Source organism: Atractosteus spatula, chromosome 8, assembly GCF_055471065.1.
Source record: "Atractosteus spatula isolate fAtrSpa1 chromosome 8, fAtrSpa1.hap1, whole genome shotgun sequence".
In the NCBI taxonomy this organism is placed as follows: domain Eukaryota; kingdom Metazoa; phylum Chordata; class Actinopteri; order Semionotiformes; family Lepisosteidae; genus Atractosteus; species Atractosteus spatula.
This window is the reverse complement of record NC_142713.1, coordinates 1957293-1981080: the sequence shown is the minus strand read 5'-3', so window position 1 is coordinate 1981080 and position 23788 is coordinate 1957293. Positions and strand designations below refer to the sequence as shown.

Below are 23788 nucleotides of genomic sequence, written 5' to 3'. Positions count from 1 at the left end.
CTGACTGGACACTCCAGTACATTAACACTGCACTGAGAGAGAGAGGGGTTAATACACACACACTGACTGGACACTCCAGGACATTAACACTGCACTGAGAGAGAGAGGGGTTCATACACACACACTGACTGGACACTCCAGTACATTAACACTGCACTGAGAGAGAGAGGGGTTAATACACACACACTGACTGGACACTCCAGTACATGAACACTGCACTGAGAGAGAGAGGGGCGTTAATACACACACACTGACTGGACACTCCAGTACATGAACACTGCACTGAGAGAGAGAGGGGCGTTAATACACACACACTGACTGGACACTCCAGTACATGAACACTGCACTGAGAGAGAGAGGGGTTAATACACACACACTGACTGGACACTCCAGTACATGAACACTGCACTGAGAGAGGTGAGATGTGTGACAGACGAGTGCCTTGGAGATTAAAAGGCCAGCAGTATGACTGACTTGCTGAGCCCTCAGCTGTCATAAGGGGAGACAGAGCACTGAGAAGAGAAACAGAGAGCAGATGAAGAGACAGGAGTGACAGAAATGGTCAGAGGTACAGTAAGCAAGGCACAGCTGTGTCAATCACATGGCATTTTACACCCAGAACCAGGGACACTTCTGTACACAGAGGGTGTTGCTGAAGCCGATACCCTGGCTTCTCTCCAGACACAGCTGGGTGAGCTCCTCCAGTCAGGACAGGAGGCTCTGCTGTACACAGAGGGTGGTGGGGGTGGGGAACAAGCTGCCCAGCCCTGTTGCTGAAGCCGATACCCTGGCTTCTCTCCAGACACAGCTGGGTGAGCTCCTCCAGTCAGGACAGGAGGCTCTTCTGTACACAGAGGGGGGTGGGGGTGGGGAACAAGCTGCCCAGCCCTGTGGTTGAAGCCGATACCCTGGCTTCTCTCCAGACACAGCTGGGTGAGCTCCTCCAGTCAGGACAGGAGGGGCTTCTTTACACAGAGGGTGGTGGGGGTGGGGAACAAGCTGCCCAGCCATGTTACTGAAGCCGATACCCTGGCTTCTCTCCAGACACAGCTGGGTGAGCTCCTCCAGTCAGGACAGGAGGCTCTTCTGTACACAGAGGGTGGTGGGAGTGGGGAACAAGCTGCCCAGCCATGTTGTTGAAGCCACTAAGACCCTCTTATCAATTATCTTCCAATTACTAAACGATCCAGAAGGACCGTATGGCCTCCTCTCGTCAGTAACTGTTCCTGGGCTCTGATGTTGATCGCGAGGACGTTCCCACCTCCTGGGGCTGTCAGGGGCGAACATCCCGAGGTGAGACCTCCACACGGATGTAATACAGCCTGCCTCCTCCACACACTCCAGCCCCCTGCACCCACAGCAGTACTGAGGGAGGACTGAGTCACTGCTGCGCTGCAGGTGCCCTGGGCTGCCTTAGGGCGGCAGTACTGTGCTTGGAGTCATGAGCCATCAGTCCAACACCGCAGGTGCCCTGGGCTGCCACAGGGGGGCAGTACTGTGCTTGGAGTCATGAGCCATCAGTCCAACACCGCAGGTGCCCTGGGCTGCCACAGGGGGGCAGTACTGTGCTGCCTGTTAGGAGCCAGAAGGAGGACCCACTCGCAGACACAGAGAGGGTAAGAGAGCGAGAGGGTAGGTAGATGGGGGTTAACACTGACGGTCAGGCATCTCTTATCCCACTTCCCGGTTCAGCGGTGAATTCTGCTGCACATTAATAATAATAATAATAATAATAATAATTAACGCCGTCGTGCTGTCCAGCGGGAAGGGAACAGCCCTACGACGGTGACACTCTCAAGTTAAAATCTTCTCTCGTCACGATGATGCTGTAGTCAACATGGCCGCCCCCTGTCGGCCACTGCTCTCGGTGCCAACGTCCTCACTGCTGTTCGAAAGCAGGAAGCCAGGAGCTGGCCCAACTCCCTGCCCGCTGAGGGTGCCACAGTGCCGCAGTGATGAGCCCTGTGCCTCTCAGCGCTGGGGCCCTGAGCTCCGGTCCCTGGGGGGGCCGTCTGTGCGGAGTCTGTATGTTCCTCCCACGTTCACATGGGTCCGATCTGGGCGCTCTCGCTTCCTCCCAACATATACTGGGAGGTTAATGGACAGTCATGGGTTACTGACAGTGAGGGAGTTAGTGGTGATAATGGTGTTATTGGTGATGATGGTGTTATTGACAGTGAGGGTGTTATTAGTGATGATGGTGTTACTGACAGTGAAAGTGTTATTGGTGATGATGGTGTTACTGACAGTGAGGGTGTTACTGACAGTGAGGGTGTTACTAGTGATGATGGTGTTACTGACAGTGAGGGTGTTACTGACAGTGAGGGTGTTACTAGTGATGATGGTGTTACTGACAGTGAGGGTGTTATCGGTGATGATGGTGTTATTGACAGTGAGGGTGTTACTGACAGTGAGGGTGTTATCGGTGATGATGGTGTTATTGACAGTGATGGTGTTATTAGTGATGATGGTGTTACTGACAGTGAGGGTGTTACTGACAGTGAGAGTGTTATTGGTGATGATGGTGTTACTGACAGTGAGGGTGTTATCGGTGATGATGGTGTTATTGACAGTGATGGTGTTATTAGTGATGATGGTGTTACTGACAGTGAGGGTGTTACTGACAGTGAGAGTGTTATTGGTGATGATGGTGTTACTGACAGTGAGGGTGTTACTGACAGTGAGGGTGTTATTAGTGATGATGGTGTTATTGGTGATGATGGTGTTATTGGTGATGATGGTGTTATTGACAGTGAGGGTGTTATCGGTGATGATGGTGTTATTGACAGTGATGGTGTTATTAGTGATGATGGTGTTACTGACAGTGAGGGTGTTACTGACAGTGAGAGTGTTATTGGTGATGATGGTGTTACTGACAGTGAGGGTGTTACTGACAGTGAGGGTGTTATTAGTGATGATGGTGTTATTGGTGATGATGGTGTTATTGGTGATGATGGTGTTATTGACAGTGAGGGTGTTATTAGTGATGATGGTGTTACTGACAGTGAAAGTGTTATTAGTGATGATGGTGTTATTAGTGATGATGGTGTTATTGACAGTGAGGGTGTTATTAGTGATGATGGTGTTATTGACAGTGAGAGTGTTATTAGTGATGATGGTGTTATTGACAGTGAGGGTGTTATCGGTGATGATGGTGTTACTGACAGTAAGGGTGTTATTAGTGATGATGGTGTTACTGACAGTGAAAGTGTTATTAGTGATGATGGTGTTATTGACAGTGAGGGTGTTATCGGTGATGATGGTGTTACTGACAGTAAGGGTGTTATTAGTGATGATGGTGTTACTGACAGTGAAAGTGTTATTAGTGATGATGGTGTTATTAGTGATGAAGGTGTTTTTGACAGTGAGGGTGTTACTGACAGTGAGGGTGTTATTGGTGATGATGGTGTTACTGACAGTGAGGGTGTTATTAGTGATGATGGTGTTATTGACAGTGAGGGTGTTATCGGTGATGATGGTGTTATTAGTGATGATGGTGTTACTGACAGTGAGGGTGTTATTAGTGATGATGGTGTTATTGACAGTGAGGGTGTTATCGGTGATGATGGTGTTATTAGTGATGATGGTGTTACTGACAGTGAGGGTGTTATTAGTGATGATGGTGTTATTGACAGTGAGGGTGTTTTCGGTGATGATGGTGTTACTGACAGTGAAAGTGTTATTAGTGATGATGGTGTTATTAGTGATGATGGTATTATTGACAGTGAAAGTGTTATTAGTGATGATGGTGTTACCGACAGTGAGGGTGTTATTAGTGATGATGGTGTTACTGACAGTGAGGGTGTTACTGACAGTGAGGGTGTTATTAGTGATGATGGTGTTACTGACAGTGAAAGTGTTATTGGTGATGATGGTGTTATTGACAGTGAGGGTGTTATTGGTGATGATGGTGTTATTGACAGTGAGGGTGTTATTGGTGATGATGGTATTATTGACAGTGAAAGTGTTATTAGTGATGATGGTGTTACCGACAGTGAGGGTGTTATTGGTGACGATGGTGTTACCGACAGTGAGGGTGTTATTGATGATGATGGTGTTATTAGTGATGATGGTGTTATTAGTGATGATGGTGTTATTGACAGTGAGGGTGTTATTAGTGATGATGGTGTTATTGACAGTGAAAGTGTTATCGGTGATGATGGTGTTATTGACAGGGAGGGTGTTATCGGTGATGATGGTGTTATTAGTGATGATGGTGTTATTGACAGTGAGAGTGTTATTGACAGTGAGAGTGTTTTTAGTGATGATGGTGTTATTGACAGTGAGAGTGTTATTAGTGATGATGGTGTTATTGACAGTGAGGGTGTTATTGGTGATGATGGTGTTATTGACAGTGAAAGTGTTATTAGTGATGATGGTGTTATTGACAGTGAGGGTGTTATTAGTGATGATGGTATTATTGACAGTGAAAGTGTTATTAGTGATGATGGTGTTACCGACAGTGAGGGTGTTATTGGTGACGATGGTGTTACCGACAGTGAGGGTGTTATTGATGATGATGGTGTTATTAGTGATGATAGTGTTATTAGTGATGATGGTGTTACTGACAGTGAGGGTGTTATCGGTGATGATGGTGTTATTGACAGTGAGGGTGTTATTAGTGATGATGGTGTTATTGACAGTGAGGGTGTTATTGGTGATGATGGTGTTATTGACATTGAGAGTGTTATTAGTGATGATGGTGTTATTGACAGTGAGGGTGTTATCGGTGATGATGGTGTTACTGACAGTGAGGGTGTTATTAGTGATGAGGGTGTTATTAGTGATGAGGGTGTTATTGATAGTGAGAGTGTTATTGACAGTGAGAGTGTTATTAGTGATGATGGTGTTATTGACAGTGAGGGTGTTATTGGTGATGATGGTGTTATTGACAGTGAGGGTGTTATCGGTGATGATGGTGTTACCGACAGTGAGGGTGTTATTGGTGATGATGGTGTTATTAGTGATGATGGTGTTATTGACAGTGAGAGTGTTATTGACAGTGAGAGTGTTATTAGTGATGATGGTGTTATTGACAGTGAGGGTGTTATCGGTGATGATGGTGTTACTGACAGTGAGGGTGTTATTAGTGATGATGGTGTTATTGACAGTGAGGGTGTTATTAGTGATGATGGTGTTACTGACAGTGAGGGTGTTATCGGTGATGATGGTGTTACTGACAGTGAGGGTGTTATTAGTGATGATGGTGTTATTGACAGTGAGGGTGTTATTGACATTGAGAGTGTTATTAGTGATGATGGTGTTATTGACAGTGAGGGTGTTATCGGTGATGATGGTGTTATTGACAGTGAGGGTGTTATTAGTGATGATGGTGTTACTGACAGTGAGGGTGTTATCGGTGATGATGGTGTTACTGACAGTGAGGGTGTTATTAGTGATGATGGTGTTACTGACAGTGAGGGTGTTACTGGTGACGATGGTGTTACTGACACTGATGGTGTTATGGGTGTTGATGGTGTCATACAGGCTGATGATCAGATTCTGTTATGCACTCATCTGCTGTAGAGCTGTGCTCCACCTCCCTGTCTACAGATGCCATTTGCTTCATATTTCTGGATTCGGCGATCAGAATCAGCACAGAGTGGGGCATGAGGAGACACGAAAAGAGAAACCAAGGAAGAGGAGGACTGGGCAAAGGGCATCAACGGAAATCCCGTTTTACTCCTGCTGAGCTCTCGGGCAAGCCAGAGCCGACGTACCATGTCTCTGTACTCGGGAAAACCGCGGCGTGTCGAAAATCAAATCACAAACAACTCACTGATCACTTCCGATCGCGTCTCAATGAGGAGAACCGCCACGCACGGAGAAAACGACACACCAGCGCAGCTGAAACCGTTCATTAAAACTCTGTGGTTTCCTACGGGTGCTGGGGGAGACAGCGTCCGGACTCTGGGAGCTCAGGTGTCTGCCCCTGAATCGTTACAGCTCAGTCACTCTCGGGGTCAGTCTGCCCACGAAGACTAAATGAGAACTGAAAACCCCCCCAAGACTGTCCTCCTTGCCCTGTCCGTCCTGAGACCCCCCTCCCCCAGCCTCTGCCTCCAGAGCATGAAAGCCCCAGTGAGACTCCAGCCTCTGCCTCCTCCCCTGACTGCAAATCTCCCATCAGGCTTCTCTCCATTGCTAATTCGATTTAATCCCCTTCTCATCTTCATCCAGGGAAGAAGAGAGAGAGTCAAGGGGTGGGAGAGACAGTGGAGAGATGGGGGTGAGGAGGGGAGGAGAGGCAGTGAAGTTCTGACTGCACTGATGCGTCATTCAATCGGCATGTCAGGTAGTCATGACATTTACTGTCAGTGTCTTTCATTCACTATATTCACACCACACTGAGAGAGAGAGGGGTTAATACACACACACTGACTGGACACTCCAGTACATTAACACTGCACTGAGAGAGAGAGGGGTTAATACAGACACACTGACTGGACACTCCAGTACATTAACACTGCACTGAGAGAGAGAGGGGTTAATACAGACACACTGACTGGACACTCCAGTACATTAACACTGCACTGAGAGAGAGAGGGGTTCATACACACACACTGACTGGACACTCCAGTACATTAACACTGCACTGAGAGAGAGAGGGGTTAATACACACACACTGGGTGTTTGGACAGTACATTAATGAGAGAGAGGGGAAACTACAATCTTAGAGGTCAAGAAAGTCAAAAAGTGAATAATTGTTTGGAAGAATGTAAATGAGAAAGAAAAGTCTCCTTTTTGCATACTGCTGAGTAATCAAGACGGATAAGGACAGGGGCGATTGGGAGAACAAAGAGAGTTTCCAGAGAATCAACTAATAATACAAACACAGTAGAGAAGGACAGACTGAGAGAGAGGATATAGCAGGGAATCCCTGAGTAATAAACACACACAACAGGACAGGAGACACAGTGAGAGAGAGAGGAGATCACAGAGAAACCTTCAGTGATAAACACACACAAGAGGACAGGAGACACAGTGAGAGAGAGAGGAGATCACAGAGACTCCCTCAGTGATAAACACACACAAGAGGACAGGAGACACAGTGAGAGAGAGAGGAGATCACAGAGAATCCCTGAGTAAGAAACACACACAACAGGACAGGAGACACAGTGAGAGAGAGGAGATCACAGAGAATCCCTCAGTGATAAACACACACAACAGGACAGGAGACACAGTGAGAGAGAGACGAGATCACAGAGAATCAGTGTCAGTGTGTCTGTATTAACCTCTCTCTCTCTCACTGCAGTGTTAATGTACTGGAGTGTCCAGTCAGTGTGTGTGTATTAACCCCTCTCTCTCTCAGTGCAGTGTTAATGTACTGGAGTGTCCAGTCAGTGTGTCTGTATGAACCCCTCTCTCTCTCAGTGCAGTGTTAATGTACTGGAGTGTCCAGTCAGTGTGTGTGTATTAACCCCTCTCTCTCTCAGTGCAGTGTTAATGTACTGGAGTGTCCAGTCAGTGTGTCTGTATTAACCCCTCTCTCTCTCAGTGCAGTGTTAATGTACTGGAGTGTCCAGTCAGTGTGTGTGTATGAACCCCTCTCTCTCTCAGTGCAGTGTTAATGTACTGGCGTGTCCAGTCAGTGTGTGTATTAACCCCTCTCTCTCTCAGTGCAGTGTTAATGTACTGGAGTGTCCAGTCAGTGTGTGTGTATGAACCCCTCTCTCTCTCAGTGCAGTGTTCATGTACTGGAGTGTCCAGTTGATCAGGCAGTGATTCTGGTTTAGCCTCTCTCTCTTTCTCACTCTCTATGTAGGACAGTGTGTAGAGAAGATATTTTCAGTCTTCAGTCCCCTGGAAATTCAGCTGGGATAGATCCAGAGAACACTGCGCCCCACTTTCCTGGGAAACTGGAGCGTCCAATTTTCTCCCTCCCCCCCGCCACCCACCCTTCTCTCTCTTCTGCGTAACCCTTCCATCCCTCCCTCTCCGAGAACGCCTCTGTCTTGCTCTGCTGGCGTGTTCCATCATGCCTCTCTCTCTGTCGGGCTGTCCCATCTGTGTGGGGCAGGAGGGGGAATTTCGGGGGGTGGGGGGGGTTCAGTATGAGTGATGCTGGTCGGTCAGCCATATCGCTCCACATCGGACGTCTGTCCACGGGGAGCCCCCCGTCCAGGACACGAGCCAGCCCGAGACAAGGCACACCTGGTCTGAAGGAGCACTGGACATCCAGAGGGACTGAGGTTCCACAGCAGGGAGAGGGGAAGTAGGGACAGGAACTGTGCGTTAACTGGCCGCTCCCTGGATTCACGGATTAATGGGAATCCAGGAGATTCCACAGGAGGGAGAGGAGTAGATCGGAGAGGCTCTGTGCTGCAGTGGGTCAGTTCTCCTGATGGCTCATGACTCCAAGCACAGTACTGCCCCCCTGTGGCAGCCCAGGGCACCTGCAGTGCAGCAGTGACTCAGTCCTCCCTCAGTACTGCTGTGGGTGCAGGGGGCTGGAGTGTGTGGAGGAGGCAGGCTGTATTACATCCGTGTGGAGGTCTCACCTCGGGATGTTCGCCCCTGACAGCCCCAGGAGGTGGGAACGTCCTCGCGATCAACATCAGAGCCCAGGAACAGTTACAGACGAGATGAGGCCACACGGTCCTTCTGGATCGTTTAGTAATTGGAAGATAATTGATAAGAGGGTCTTAGTGGCTTCAACAACATGGCTGGGCAGCTTGTTCCCCACTCCCACCACCCTCTGTGTACAGAAGAGCCTCCTGTCCTGACTGCAGGAGCTCATCCAGCTGTGTCTGGAGAGAAGCCAGCGTATCTACTTAAGTCTCTAACTTTACTGCAGCACCTACTTCTACACCTGCTGCTGCATCTGACTTTACTGCCACACCTACTTCTACACCTGCTGCTGCATCTGACTTTACGACAGCACCTACTTCTACACCTACTAATGCATCTGACTTTACTGCAGTACCTTCTTCTACACCCACTGCTGCATCTGACTTTACTGCCACACCTACTTCTACACCTACTAATGCATCTAACTTTACTGCAGAACCTACTTCTACACCCGCTGCTGCATCTGACTTTACTGCAGTACCTACTTCTACACCCACTGCTGCATCTGACTTTACTGCAGCGCGTACTTCTACACCAACTGCTGTATCTGACTTTACTGCAGCACCTACTTCTACACCTGCTGCTGCATCTGACTTTACTGCCACACCTACTTCTACACCTGCTGCTGTATCTGACTTTACTGCAGCACCTACTTCTACACCTACTGCTGTGTCTGACTTTACTGCAGCACGTACTTCTACACCTGCTGCTGTATCTGACTTTACTGCAGCACCTACTTCTTCACCTGCTGCTGCATCTGACTTTACTGCAGCGCGTACTTCTACACCTGCTGCTGCATCTGACTGTACTGCAGCGCCTACTTCTACACCTGCTGCTGCATCTGACTTTACTGCAGCACCTACTTCTTCACCTGCTGCTGCATCTGACTTTACTGCCACACCTACTTCTACACCTGCTGCTGCATCTGACTTTACTGCCACACCTACTTCTACACCTACTGCTGCATCTGACTTTACTGCAGCACCTACTTCTACACCTACTAATGCATCTGACGTTACTACCACACCTACTTCTACATCTGCTGCTGCATCTGACTTTACTGCCACACCTACTTCTACACCTACTGCTGCATCTGACTTTACTGCAGCACCTACATCTACACCCACTGCTGCATCTGACTTTACTGCCACAACTACTTCTACACCTGCTGCTGCATCTGACTTTACTGCCACACCTACTTCTACACATACTGCTGCATCTGACTTTACTGCAGCACCTACTTCTACACCTGCTGCTGCATCTGACTTTACTGCCACACCTACTTCTACACCTACTGCTGTATCTGACTTTACTGCCACACTTCTACACCTACTACTGCATCTGACTTTACTGCAGCACCTACTTCTACACCTGCTGCTGCATCTGACTTTACTGCAGCACCTACTTCTACACATACTGCTGCATCTGACTTTACTGCAGCACCTACTTCTACACCTGCTGCTGCATCTGACTTTACTGCAGCACCTACTTCTACACCTACTGCTGCATCTGACCTTACTGCCACACCTACTTCTACACCTGCTGCTGCATCTGACTTTACTGCAGTACCTACGTCTACACCTACTGCTGCATCTGACTTTACTGCAGCACCTACTTTTACACCTGCTGCTGCATCTGACTTTACTGCAGCACCTACTTCTACACCTGCTGCTGCATCTGACTTTACTGCCACACCTACTTCTACACCTACCGCTGTATCTGACTTTACTGCCACACTTCTACACCTACTACTGCATCTGACTTTACTGCAGCACCTACTTCTACACCTGCTGCTGCATCTGACTTTACTGCCACACCTACTTCTACACCTACTGCTGTATCTGACTTTACTGCAGCACCTACTTCTACACCTGCTGCTGCATCTGACTTTACTGCAGCACCTACTTCTACACATACTGCTGCATCTGACTGTACTGCAGCACCTACTTCTACACCTGCTGCTGCATCTGACTTTACTGCAGTACCTACGTCTTCACCTACTGCTGCATCTGACTTTACTGCAGCACCTACTTTTACACCTGCTGCTGCATCTGACTTTACTGCAGCACCTACTTCTACACCTGCTGCTGCATCTGACTTTACTGCCACACCTACTTCTACACCTACTGCTGTATCTGACTTTACTGCCACACTTCTACACCTACTACTGCATCTGACTTTACTGCAGCACCTACTTCTACACCTGCTGCTGCATCTGACTTTACTGCAGCACCTATTCTACACCTGCTGCTGCATCTGACTTTACTGCCACACCTACTTCTACACCTGCTGCTGCATCTGACTTTACTGCAGCACCTACTTCTACACCTGCTGCTGCATCTGACTTTACTGCCACACCTACTTCTACACCTACTGCTGTATCTGACTTTACTGCCACACTTCTACACCTACTAATGCATCTGACGTTACTACCACACCTACTTCTACACCTACTGCTGCATCTGACTTTACTGCCACACCTACTTCTACACCTACTGCTGCATCTGACTTTACTGCAGCACGTACTTCTACACCTACTGCTGTATCTGACTTTACTGCAGCACCTACTTCTACACCTGCTGCTGTATCTGACTTTACTGCAGCGCGTACTTCTACACCTGCTGCTGTGTCTGACTTTACTGCCACACCTACTTCTACACCCACTGCTGCATCTGACTTTACTGCCACACCTACTGCTGTATCTGACTTTACTGCAGCACCTACTTCTACACCTACTGCTGTATTCGACTTTACTGCAGCACCTACTTCTACACCTGCTGCTGTATCTGACTTTACTGCAGCACGTACTTCTACACCTACTGCTGCATCTGACTTTACTGCACCACCAGTTCCTGCTGCTGTATTTATCACTTTCCCCCTCTTGCTGCAACAGTCCCGTTGCTGCTGTTAAAACAGACAGGGAACGCGTTTCTTACACCCTGCACCGGACTGGACACTACAGCCCATCAGCCGTGGTCAGAGACGGAGGAGCCCAGCAACTCCTGCGCTGGGAGAGAGACCGACAGGAGGAGGAGCGAGAGGGGAGGGGAGGGATGCTGAATTAGGCCACAGCGCCAGGGATGCGCTGTCCCAGATCAGTCGTTTCCTGTGATCCCTCGCTCTGAGAAAGGGCAGAATGAGCGACTGGAGAGAGGAAGAGGTGAGGCGAGCTGGGGAGGGGGAGGGGAGGCTAAATATGGAGAGTTGAAGTGTCCCAGAGGAGTCATGATGGCCAGTGCAATAAACACTGGAAAAACACAACTTTTTTTTGTGTGTTTGAGAGACACAAAAAAAAAAGACAGAGGTCTGGTCAGTCAGTCAGCAAGTTTGTCTGACAAACCAGTCTGTGGGTCTGTGTGTCTCAGTCAGTGTGTCTGTACACATGTGTGTCTGTACAGTGTCTCCAGTAAGAGTCTGTACAGGTGTGTGTGTGTCTATACAGTGTCTCCAGTAAGAGTCTGTACAGGTGTGTGTGTCTGTACAGTGTCTCCAGTACGAGTCTGTACAGGTGTGTGTCTATACAGAGTCTCCAGTAAGAGTCTGTACAGGTGTGTGTCTATACAGTGTCTACAGTAAGAGTCTGTACAGGTGTGTGTCTATACAGTGTCTCCAGTAAGAGTCTGTACAGGTGTGTGTCTGTACAGTGTCTCCAGTAAGAGTCTGTACAGGTGTGTGTGTGTCTATACAGTGTCTCCAGTAAGAGTCTGTACAGGTGTGTGTCTGTACAGTGTCTCCAGTAAGAGTCTGTACAGGTGTGTGTGTGTCTATACAGTGTCTCCAGTAAGAGTCTGTACAGGTGTGTGTCTGTACAGTGTCTCCAGTAAGAGTCTGTACAGGTGTGTGTCTATACAGTGTCTCCAGTAAGAGTCTGTACAGGTGTGTGTCTATACAGTGTCTCCAGTAAGAGTCTGTACAGGTGTGTGTGTCTGTACAGTGTCTCCAGTAAGAGTCTGTACAGGTGTGTGTGTCTGTACAGTGTCTCCAGTAAGAGTCTGTACAGGTGTGTGTCTATACAGTGTCTCCAGTAAGAGTCTGTACAGGTGTGTGTCTGTACAGTGTCTCCAGTAAGAGTCTGTACAGGTGTGTGTCTGTACAGTGTCTCCAGTAAGAGTCTGTACAGGTGTGTGTGTCTATACAGTGTCTCCAGTAAGAGTCTGTACAGGTGTGTGTCTATACAGTGTCTCCAGTAAGAGTCTGTACAGGTGTGTGTGTCTATACAGTGTCTCCAGTAAGAGTCTGTACAGGTGTGTGTCTATACAGTGTCTCCAGTAAGAGTCTGTACAGGTGTGTGTGTGTCTGTACAGTGTCTCCAGTAAGAGTCTGTACAGGTGTGTGTCTATACAGTGTCTCCAGTAAGAGTCTGTACAGGTGTGTGTCTGTACAGTGTCTCCAGTAAGAGTCTGTACAGGTGTGTGTGTCTGTACAGTGTCTCCAGTAAGAGTCTGTACAGGTGTGTGTGTCTGTACAGTGTCTCCAGTAAGAGTGTGTACAGGTGTGTGTCTATACAGTGTGTCCAGTAAGAGTCTGTACAGGTGTGTGTCTATACAGTGTGTCCAGTAAGAGTCTGTACAGGTGTGTGTCTGTACAGTGTCTCCAGTAAGAGTCTGTACAGGTGTGTGTGTCTGTACAGTGTCTCCAGTAAGAGTCTGTACAGGTGTGTGTGTCTGTACAGTGTCTCCAGTAAGAGTCTGTACAGGTGTGTGTCCTTTCTTCTTTCTTGATGATATTTCTTCCTCCCTCTCTCCTCTGTTGCTAATTATAGCTCCTCTTCATTTCTCCATCAACACACATCTTTTCTTCTCTCTCTCTCTCTCTCTCTCTCTCTCTCTCTCTCTCTCTCTCTCTCTCTCTCTCTCTCTCTCTCTCTCTCTCTCTCTCTCTCTCTCTCTCTCTCTCTCTCTCTCTCTCTGGCCTCTACCACAGGCTTGTGCACTCGGAGCTCTTTCGCACCCCCCCTCTCTCTCTCTCTGCATCCCTCTCTCCTGCAGGCTCTCACATTCAGACCTCCATCCCTCTTTCCCTCTCCCTCCATCCCTCTTTCCTGCTCTCCGCCTGTCCCTCTCTCTCCATCCCTCTCCGACTCTCCACAAGCCACTTGAAGCTACGATGGCAGCCCCCCCCCATCGCTGGGCCGGCCCACTCTCTGCATACACGAGCACACACACACACACAGAGCCGCACGAGATACTGCGGGAAGAGGCACTTCTGGGCCAGCCTGCGCTGTGGTGCTACAAACCTCCCGGTCTAACATTCCCACCGGGAATTCAACTTCCTCAAAGGCCAGCCGTGATGCTGGAAGTATCAGCCCCCTGGCTGGGTTAAGGGGCGGGGAGGAGGGGGGGGGGGGAGTTGTTCCAGACCCCCACCGCTCTCTGTGTAAGGAGAAGCCGCCCGGAGATTTCAGCTGTGTCTCTGTCCTCATGATGGGACTGAGAACAGTCCTCTATACCGTACTGGTCAGTGTCCTGCAGGATTCTCAGTACTTCTCCGAAACCAAGACTAAGGACCCCGGGATCCTGGCGAGATCAGATCTGTCTCACAATGAGGTCATGAAGCCCACCCCATTTATCCACGCGCTCCGAACACACTCAGGCACGTGTCCCACTGAGAGGACAAGGCACACAGGACAATTCCAGGTCAGTCCCACGGAGAGGAGCTACAGGTCCCTGCCATATCCCTGACTCTCTGTCCTTCAGTGCAGATACTGTAGACACCTGTCTGTCACACTCAACACTGTTCACTGTAGATTACACACCTGCCTGTCTGTCACACTCAACACTGTTCACTGTAGATTACACACCTGTCTGTCACACTCAACACTGTTCACTGTAGATTACACACCTGTCTGTCTGTCACACTCAACACTGTTCACTGTAGATTACACACCTGTCTGTCACACTCAACACTGTTCACTGTAGATTACACACCTGTCTGTCACACTCAACACTGTTCACTGTAGATTACACACCTGTCTGTCTGTCACACCCAACACTGTTCACTGTAGATTACACACCTGCCTGTCTGTCACACTCAACACTGTTCACTCTAGATTACACACCTGCCTGTCTTTCACACTCAACACTGTTCACTGTACATTACACACCTGTCTGTCTGTCACACTCAACACTGTTCACTGTAGATTACACACCTGTCTGTCACACTCAACACTGTTCACTGTAGATTACACACCTGCCTGTCTGTCACACTCAACACTGTTCACTGTAGATTACACACCTGTCTGTCTGTCACACTCAACACTGTTCACTGTAGATTACACACCTGTCTGTCTGTCACACTCAACACTGTTCACTGTAGATTACACACCTGCCTGTTTGTCACACTCAACACTGTTCACTGTAGATTACACACCTGTCTGTCACACTCAACACTGTTCACTGTAGATTACACACCTGCCTGTCTGTCACACTCAACACTGTTCACTGTAAATTACACACCTGTCTGTCACACTCAACACTGTTCACTGTAGATTACACACCTGTCTGTCTGTCACACCCAACACTGTTCACTGTAGATTACACACCTGCCTGTCTGTCACACTCAACACTGTTCACTGTAGATTACACACCTGTCTGTCACACTCAACACTGTTCACTGTAGATTACACACCTGTCTGTCACACTCAACACTGTTCACTGTAGATTACACACCTGTCTGTCTGTCACACCCAACACTGTTCACTGTAGATTACACACCTGCCTGTCTGTCACACTCAACACTGTTCACTGTAGATTACACACCTGTCTGTCTGTCACACTCAACACTGTTCACTGTAGATTACACACCTGTCTGTCACACTCAACACTGTTCACTGTAGATTACACACCTGTCTGTCACACTCAACACTGTTCACTGTAGATTACACACCTGTCTGTCTGTCACACCCAACACTGTTCACTGTAGATTACACACCTGCCTGTCTGTCACACTCAACACTGTTCACTGTAGATTACGCACCTGTCTGTCACACTCAACACTGTTCACTGTAGATTACACACCTGTCTGTCACACTCAACACTGTTCACTGTAGATTACACACCTGTCTGTCTGTCACACCCAACACTGTTCACTGTAGATTACACACCTGCCTGTCTGTCACACTCAACACTGTTCACTGTAGATTACACACCTGTCTGTCTGTCACACTCAACACTGTTCACTGTAGATTACACACCTGTCTGTCACACTCAACACTGTTCACTGTAGATTACACACCTGTCTGTCACACTCAACACTGTTCACTGTAGATTACACACCTGTCTGTCTGTCACACCCAACACTGTTCACTGTAGATTACACACCTGCCTGTCTGTCACACTCAACACTGTTCACTGTAGATTACGCACCTGTCTGTCACACTCAACACTGTTCACTGTAGATTACACACCTGTCTGTCACACTCAACACTGTTCACTGTAGATTACACACCTGTCTGTCTGTCACACCCAACACTGTTCACTGTAGATTACACACCTGCCTGTCTGTCACACTCAACACTGTTCACTGTAGATTACACACCTGTCTGTCTGTCACACTCAACACTGTTCACTGTAGATTACACACCTGTCTGTCACACTCAACACTGTTCACTGTAGATTACACACCTGCCTGTCTGTCACACTCAACACTGTTCACTGTAGATTACACACCTGTCTGTCTGTCACACCCAACACTGTTCACTGTAGATTACACACCTGCCTGTCTGTCACACTCAACACTGTTCACTGTAGATTACACACCTGTCTGTCTGTCACACCCAACACTGTTCACTGTAGATTACACACCTGCCTCTGTCACACTCAACACTGTTCACTGTAGATTACACACCTGTCTGTCTGTCACACCCAACACTGTTCACTGTAGATTACACACCTGCCTGTCTGTCACACTCAACACTGTTCACTCTAGATTACACACCTGCCTGTCTTTCACACTCAACACTGTTCACTGTAGATTACACACCTGTCTGTCTGTCACACTCAACACTGTTCACTGTAGATTACACACCTGTCTGTCACACTCAACACTGTTCACTGTAGATTACACACCTGTCTGTCTGTCACACTCAACACTGTTCACTGTAGATTACACACCTGTCTGTCACACTCAACACTGTTCACTGTAGATTACACACCTGTCTGTCTGTCACACCCAACACTGTTCACTGTAGATTACACACCTGCCTGTCTGTCACACTCAACACTGTTCACTGTAGATTACACACCTGTCTGTCTGTCACACTCAACACTGTTCACTGTAGATTACACACCTGTCTGTCACACTCAACACTGTTCACTGTAGATTACACACCTGCCTGTCTGTCACACTCAACACTGTTCACTGTAGATTACACACCTGTCTGTCTGTCACACCCAACACTGTTCACTGTAGATTACACACCTGCCTGTCTGTCACACTCAACACTGTTCACTGTAGATTACACACCTGTCTGTCTGTCACACCCAACACTGTTCACTGTAGATTACACACCTGCCTCTGTCACACTCAACACTGTTCACTGTAGATTACACACCTGTCTGTCTGTCACACCCAACACTGTTCACTGTAGATTACACACCTGCCTGTCTGTCACACTCAACACTGTTCACTCTAGATTACACACCTGCCTGTCTTTCACACTCAACACTGTTCACTGTAGATTACACACCTGTCTGTCTGTCACACTCAACACTGTTCACTGTAGATTACACACCTGTCTGTCACACTCAACACTGTTCACTGTAGATTACACACCTGTCTGTCTGTCACACCCAACACTGTTCACTGTAGATTACACACCTGCCTGTCTGTCACACTCAACACTGTTCACTGTAGATTACACACCTGTCTGTCTGTCACACTCAACACTGTTCACTGTAGATTACACACCTGTCTGTCACACTCAACACTGTTCACTGTAGATTACACACCTGTCTGTCACACTCAACACTGTTCACTGTAGATTACACACCTGCCTGTCTGTCACACTCACTGCTGTTCACTGTAGATTACACACCTGTCTGTCTGTCACACTCAACACTGTTCACTGTAGATTACACACTTGTCTGTCACACTCACTGCTGTTCACTGTAGATTACACACCTGTCTGTCACACTCAACACTGTTCACTGTAGATTACACACCTGTCTGTCTGTCACACACACTGCTGTTCACTGTAGATTACACACCTGTCTGTCACACACACTGTTGTTCACTGTAGATTACACACCTGTCTGTCACACTCACTGCTGTTCACTGTAGATTACACACCTGCCTGTCTGTCACACTCACTGCTGTTCACTGTAGATTACACACCTGTCTGTCTGTCACACTCAACACTGTTCACTGTAGATTACACACTTGTCTGTCACACTCACTGCTGTTCACTGTAGATTACACACCTGTCTGTCACACTCACTGCTGTTCACTGTAGATTACACACCTGCCTGTCTCTCACACTCACTGCTGTTCACTGTAGATTACACACCTGCCTGTCTGTCACACTGTTGCTGCTACAGAGACTGTCGTGACATATACTGTAAACAGTGTAGACCCTGCAGATAGACACCATAGACACTGAAGTGAATTACTGTAGACAGACATTGTAGGTAATTTATCATTATAATATAATATAAATATAAATATAGACACCGCAGATAAATACTGTAAAGACACTATAGATACTACTGTTAAACACTGTAGAAAACTGTAGACAGTTGTTTTAGAGAATATGGATAGACACTGCAGGTACACACTGTAGATTCTGTAGAAACTGCTGACACTGCAAATAGATACTTTAGAAACTGTAGATAATGTAGTCAGATACTACAGATTCACACAGTAGAGACTGGAGAGAGGTGCTGTATACTGAAGATATTGTGTTTAGACATTGTACATACATAACGTAGACACTGCAGACAAACTGTAGCCACTGTAGATTCAAACTGTAGATACTGTAGACACTGCAGATGACAGCTGTGGAAACTACAGGCAGATTATGTAGATACTGTAGATGGCAACTCCTGTCTCTACTATCTCCCTCTCTCTCATACTACAGAAGATTCTCCATCACTGTGATAGTAACACACTAACACAGTACTTCTGTCCCTACACCTCAAATCTCTCTCTCTTCTTTCTCACATCTCTCTGGCTGCTCCTTCATCACTCTGTACAAGAGACCCCTCTACAGACCCCACAAACACCACTGTGTCTCCCTAACCCCTCTCTCTCCTCACTCTGTACAAGAGACCCCTCTACAGACCCCACACACACCACTGTGTCTCCCTAACCCCTCTCTCCTCACTCTGTACAAGAGACCCCTCTACAGACCCCACACACACCACTGTGTCTCCCTCTCTCTCTCCTCACTCTGTACAAGAGACCCCTCTACAGACCCCACACACACCACTGTGTCTCCCTCTCTCTCTCTCCTCACTCTGTACAAGAGACACCTCTACAGACCCCACACACACCACTGTGTCTCCCTAACCCCTCTCTCCTCACTCTGTACAAGAGACCCCTCTACAGACCCCACACACACCACTGTGTCTCCCTAACCCCTCTCTCCTCACTCTGTACAAGAGACCCCTCTACAGACCCCACACACACCACTGTGTCTCCCTAACCCCTCTCTCTCCTCACTCTGTACAAGAGACCCCTCTACAGACCCCACACACACCACCGTGTCTCCCTAACCCCTCTCTCTCTCCTCACTTTGTACAAGAGACACCTCTACAGACCCCACACACACCACTGTCTCCCTCTCTCTCTCCTCACTCTGTACAAGAGACCCCTCTACAGACCCCACACACACCACTGTGTCTCCCTAACCCCTCTCTCCTCACTCTGTACAAGAGACCCCTCTACAGACCCCACACACACCACTGTGTCTCCCTCTCTCTCTCTCCTCACTCTGTACAAGAGACCCCTCTACAGACCCCACACACACCACTGTGTCTCCCTCTCTCTCTCCTCACTCTGTACAAGAGACCCCTCTACAGACCCCACACACACCACTGTGTCTCCCTCTCTCTCTCCTCACTCTGTACAAGAGACCCCTCTACAGACCCCACACACACCACTGTGTCTCCCTAACCCCTCTCTCTCCTCACTCTGTACAAGAGACCCCTCTACAGACCCCACACACACCACCGTGTCTCCCTAACCCCTCTCTCTCTCCTCACTCTGTACAAGAGACACCTCTACAGACCCCACACACACCACTGTGTCTCCCTCTCTCTCTCCTCACTCTGTACAAGAGACCCCTCTACAGACCCCACACACACCACTGTGTCTCCCTAACCCCTCTCTCTCCTCACTCTGTACAAGAGACCCCTCTACAGACCCCACACACACCACTGTCTCTCCCTCTCTCTCTCCTCACTCTGTACAAGAGACCCCTCTACAGACCCCACACACACCACTGTCTCTCCCTCTCTCTCTCCTCACTCTGTACAAGAGACCCCTCTACAGACCCCACACACACCACTGTGTCTCCCTAACCCCTCTCTCTCCTCACTCTGTACAAGAGACCCCTCTACAGACCCCACACACACCACTGTGTCTCCCCCTCTCTCTCTCCTCACTCTGTACAAGAGACCCCTCTACAGACCCCACACACACCACTGTGTCTCCCTCTCTCTCTCCTCACTCTGTACAAGAGACCCCTCTACAGACCCCACACACACCACTGTGTCCCCCTAACCCCTCTCTCCTCACTCTGTACAAGAGACCCCTCTACAGACCCCACACACACCACTGTGTCCCCCTAACCCCTCTCTCTCCTCACTCTGTACTACAGTCTTCTCCGACAGAACTCACAAAGGTGACTCTTACTGTACATGCAGTCCTCTCTCTCTCCCAGTCTCTCAGCACCCTCAGGAACTGACAGAGCACTACTGTGAGTTTAACGCTCCTCACCAGCCCTCCACCCACACACACTCAGTGTTAAAAGGAAGGTAGTCTCAGACACTGGAGTGCAGTAACTTTCAAACAGACCCCTCCCTCATCCCTCCATCCCTCTCTCTGTGATCAGTCTTCACTGTAGATACAGACACACTCCTCTCTCTCCTCCAACTCTCTCATCCCTCCATCCCTCTCTCTGTGATCAGTCTTCACTGTAGATACAGACACACTCCTCTCTCTCTCCATCTCTCTCATCCCTCCATCCCTCTCTCTGTGATCAGTCTTCACTGTAGATACAGAAACACTCCTCTCTCTCCATCTCTCTCATCCCTCCATCCCTCTCTCTGTGATCAGTCTTCACTGTAGATACAGAAACACTTCTCTCTCTCCATCTCTCTCATCCCTCCATCCCTCTCTCTGTGATCAGTCTTCACTGTAGATACAGACACACTCCTCTCTCTCTCATCCCTCCATCCCTCTCTCTGTGATCAGTCTTCACTGTAGATACAGACACACTCCTCTCTCTCTCCATCTCTCTCATCCCTCCATCCCTCTCTGTGATCAGTCTTCACTGTAGATACAGACACACTCCTCTCTCTCCTCCAACTCTCTCATCCCTCCATCCCTCTCTGTGATCAGTCTTCACTGTAGATACAGAAACACTTCTCTCTCTCCATCTCTCTCATCCCTCCATCCCTCTCTGTGATCAGTCTTCACTGTAGATACAGACACACTCCTCTCTCTCCTCCAACTCTCTCATCCCTCCATCCCTCTCTCTGTGATCAGTCTTCACTGTAGATACAGACACACTCCTCTCTCTCTCCATCTCTCTCATCCCTCCATCCCTCTCTGTGATCAGTCTTCACTGTAGATACAGAAACACTCCTCTCTCCATCTCTCTCATCCCTCCATCCCTCTCTGTGATCAGTCTTCACTGTAGATACAGAAACACTCCTCTCTCTCCATCTCTCTCATCCCTCCATCCCTCTCTCTGTGATCAGTCTTCACTGTAGATACAGAAACACTCCTCTCTCATCCCTCCATCCCTCTCTCTGTGATCAGTCTTCACTGTAGATACAGACACACTCCTCTCTCTCTCCATCTCTCTCATCCCTCCATCCCTCTCTGTGATCAGTCTTCACTGTAGATACAGACACACTCCTCTCTCTCTCCATCTCTCTCATCCCTCCATCCCTCTCTCTGTGATCAGTCTTCACTGTAGATACAGACACACTCCTCTCTCTCTCCATCTCTCTCATCCCTCCATCCCTCTGTGATCAGTCTTCACTGTAGATACAGACACACTCCTCTCTCTCCTCCAACTCTCTCATCCCTCCATCCCTCTCTCTGTGATCAGTCTTCACTGTAGATACAGACACACTCCTCTCTCTCCTCCAACTCTCTCATCCCTCCATCCCTCTCTGTGATCAGTCTTCACTGTAGATACAGAAACACTTCTCTCTCTCCATCTCTCTCATCCCTCCATCCCTCTCTGTGATCAGTCTTCACTGTAGATACAGACACACTCCTCTCTCTCCTCCAACTCTCTCATCCCTCCATCCCTCTCTCTGTGATCAGTCTTCACTGTAGATAGACACACTCCTCTCTCTCTCCATCTCTCTCATCCCTCCATCCCTCTCTGTGATCAGTCTTCACTGTAGATACAGAAACACTCCTCTCTCCATCTCTCTCATCCCTCAATCCCTCTCTGTGATCAGTCTTCACTGTAGATACAGAAACACTCCTCTCTCTCCATCTCTCTCATCCCTCCATCCCTCTCTCTGTGATCAGTCTTCACTGTAGATACAGAAACACTCCTCTCTCTCATCCCTCCATCCCTCTCTCTGTGATCAGTCTTCACTGTAGATACAGAAACACTCCTCTCTCTCTCCATCTCTCTCATCCCTCCATCCCTCTCTCTGTGATCAGTCTTCACTGTAGATACAGACACACTCCTCTCTCTCCATCTCTCTCATCCCTCCATCCCTCTCTCTGTGATCAGTCTTCACTGTAGATACAGAAACACTCCTCTCTCTCCATCTCTCTCATCCCTCCATCCCTCTCTCTGTGATCAGTCTTCACTGTAGATACAGACACACTCCTCTCTCTCTCCATCTCTCTCATCCCTCCATCCCTCTCTCTGTGATCAGTCTTCACTGTAGATACAGAAACACTCCTCTCTCTGTGCTCAGTACATACAGAAACACTCCTCTCTCTGTGCTCAGTAGATAGAGAAACACTCCTCTCTCTCTGTGCTCAGTACATACAGAAACACTCCTCTCTCTGTGCTCAGTACATACAGAAACACTCCTCTCTCTCTGTGCTCAGTAGATAGAGAAACACTCCTCTCTCTCTGTGCTCAGTACATACAGAAACACTCCTCTCTCTGTGCTCAGTAGATACAGAAACACTCCTCTCTCTGTGCTCAGTACATACAGAAACACTCCTCTCTCTGTGCTCAGTACATACAGAAACACTCCTCTCTCTCTGTGCTCAGTACATACAGAAACACTCCTCTCCCTGTGCTCAGTACATACAGAAACACTCCTCTCTCTGTGCTCAGTACATACAGAAACACTCCTCTCTCTCTGTGCTCAGTACATACAGAAACACTCCTCTCTCTGTGCTCAGTACATACAGAAACACTCCTCTCTCTGTGCTCAGTAGATACAGAAGCCCCGTCTCTCCTCGACCCCGACCCTCTCTCTCTCTCTCTCTCTCTCGGGCTCTGTGATAGAGGGATGCTGTCTTACTGTGTAGTAGAATGAGCTGCTCCAGCGTTTCCCCAGTGCTGAGACAGGCGAGTGGCCGCCGGCGAGGGGTCTTTAGAGCACAGCAGGAGCTCAGCCACCAGCAGACCCCCAGCAGCGGGGTGGGGGGGGGGGGGGGTATGAGAAAAAAAATCACTCCGGGGGAAAAAGACAACCGGGGCAGCGGAGAAGAGGCAGAATATCCCGGCTCTCTCCCGCTCCGTGCCCGTCTCGTCCGCGTACCAGAATCCCACCTGTCCGTGTCTCCGCGGCAGGGCTGTGCTCCGGGCTCTTCCTCGCTCTCTCTCGCTCTCTCTCTCTCTCACGGGCAGGCTGTAGGCTCCTCTCCGCTCGGCACGTCCGGAGCTCCCCGATCGCTGTCTCTCTCTCTCTCTGGCTCCCCAGCTGCCTGGCTGCCTCCCTTCCTCCCGCCGGCCCCGCCCCCCGCTCCTCCCCCTCCGCGGCGCGTCACCCGCTCGCCCCGCCCCCCCCCCTCTCCTCTCTGAGCTCTTCCAACCCAGATACAAGCCAGACCCCCCCTCTCC

At 48.8% G+C, this 23788-nt stretch overlaps 1 protein-coding gene across 1 annotated transcript in view; it reads right to left on the bottom strand.

Annotated features, from left to right (window-relative positions):
- The window catches only part of shank1 (SH3 and multiple ankyrin repeat domains 1), a 124594-nt gene extending 101087 nt beyond the window's left edge, over positions 1 to 23507 (bottom strand). Inside the window, exon 1 of the mRNA XM_088923574.1 lies at positions 23498 to 23507. The gene's annotated coding sequence lies outside the window, so the exon portion shown is untranslated. The remainder of the gene's footprint in view (positions 1 to 23497) is intronic.
- Between the last annotated feature and the right edge of the window lie 281 nt (positions 23508 to 23788).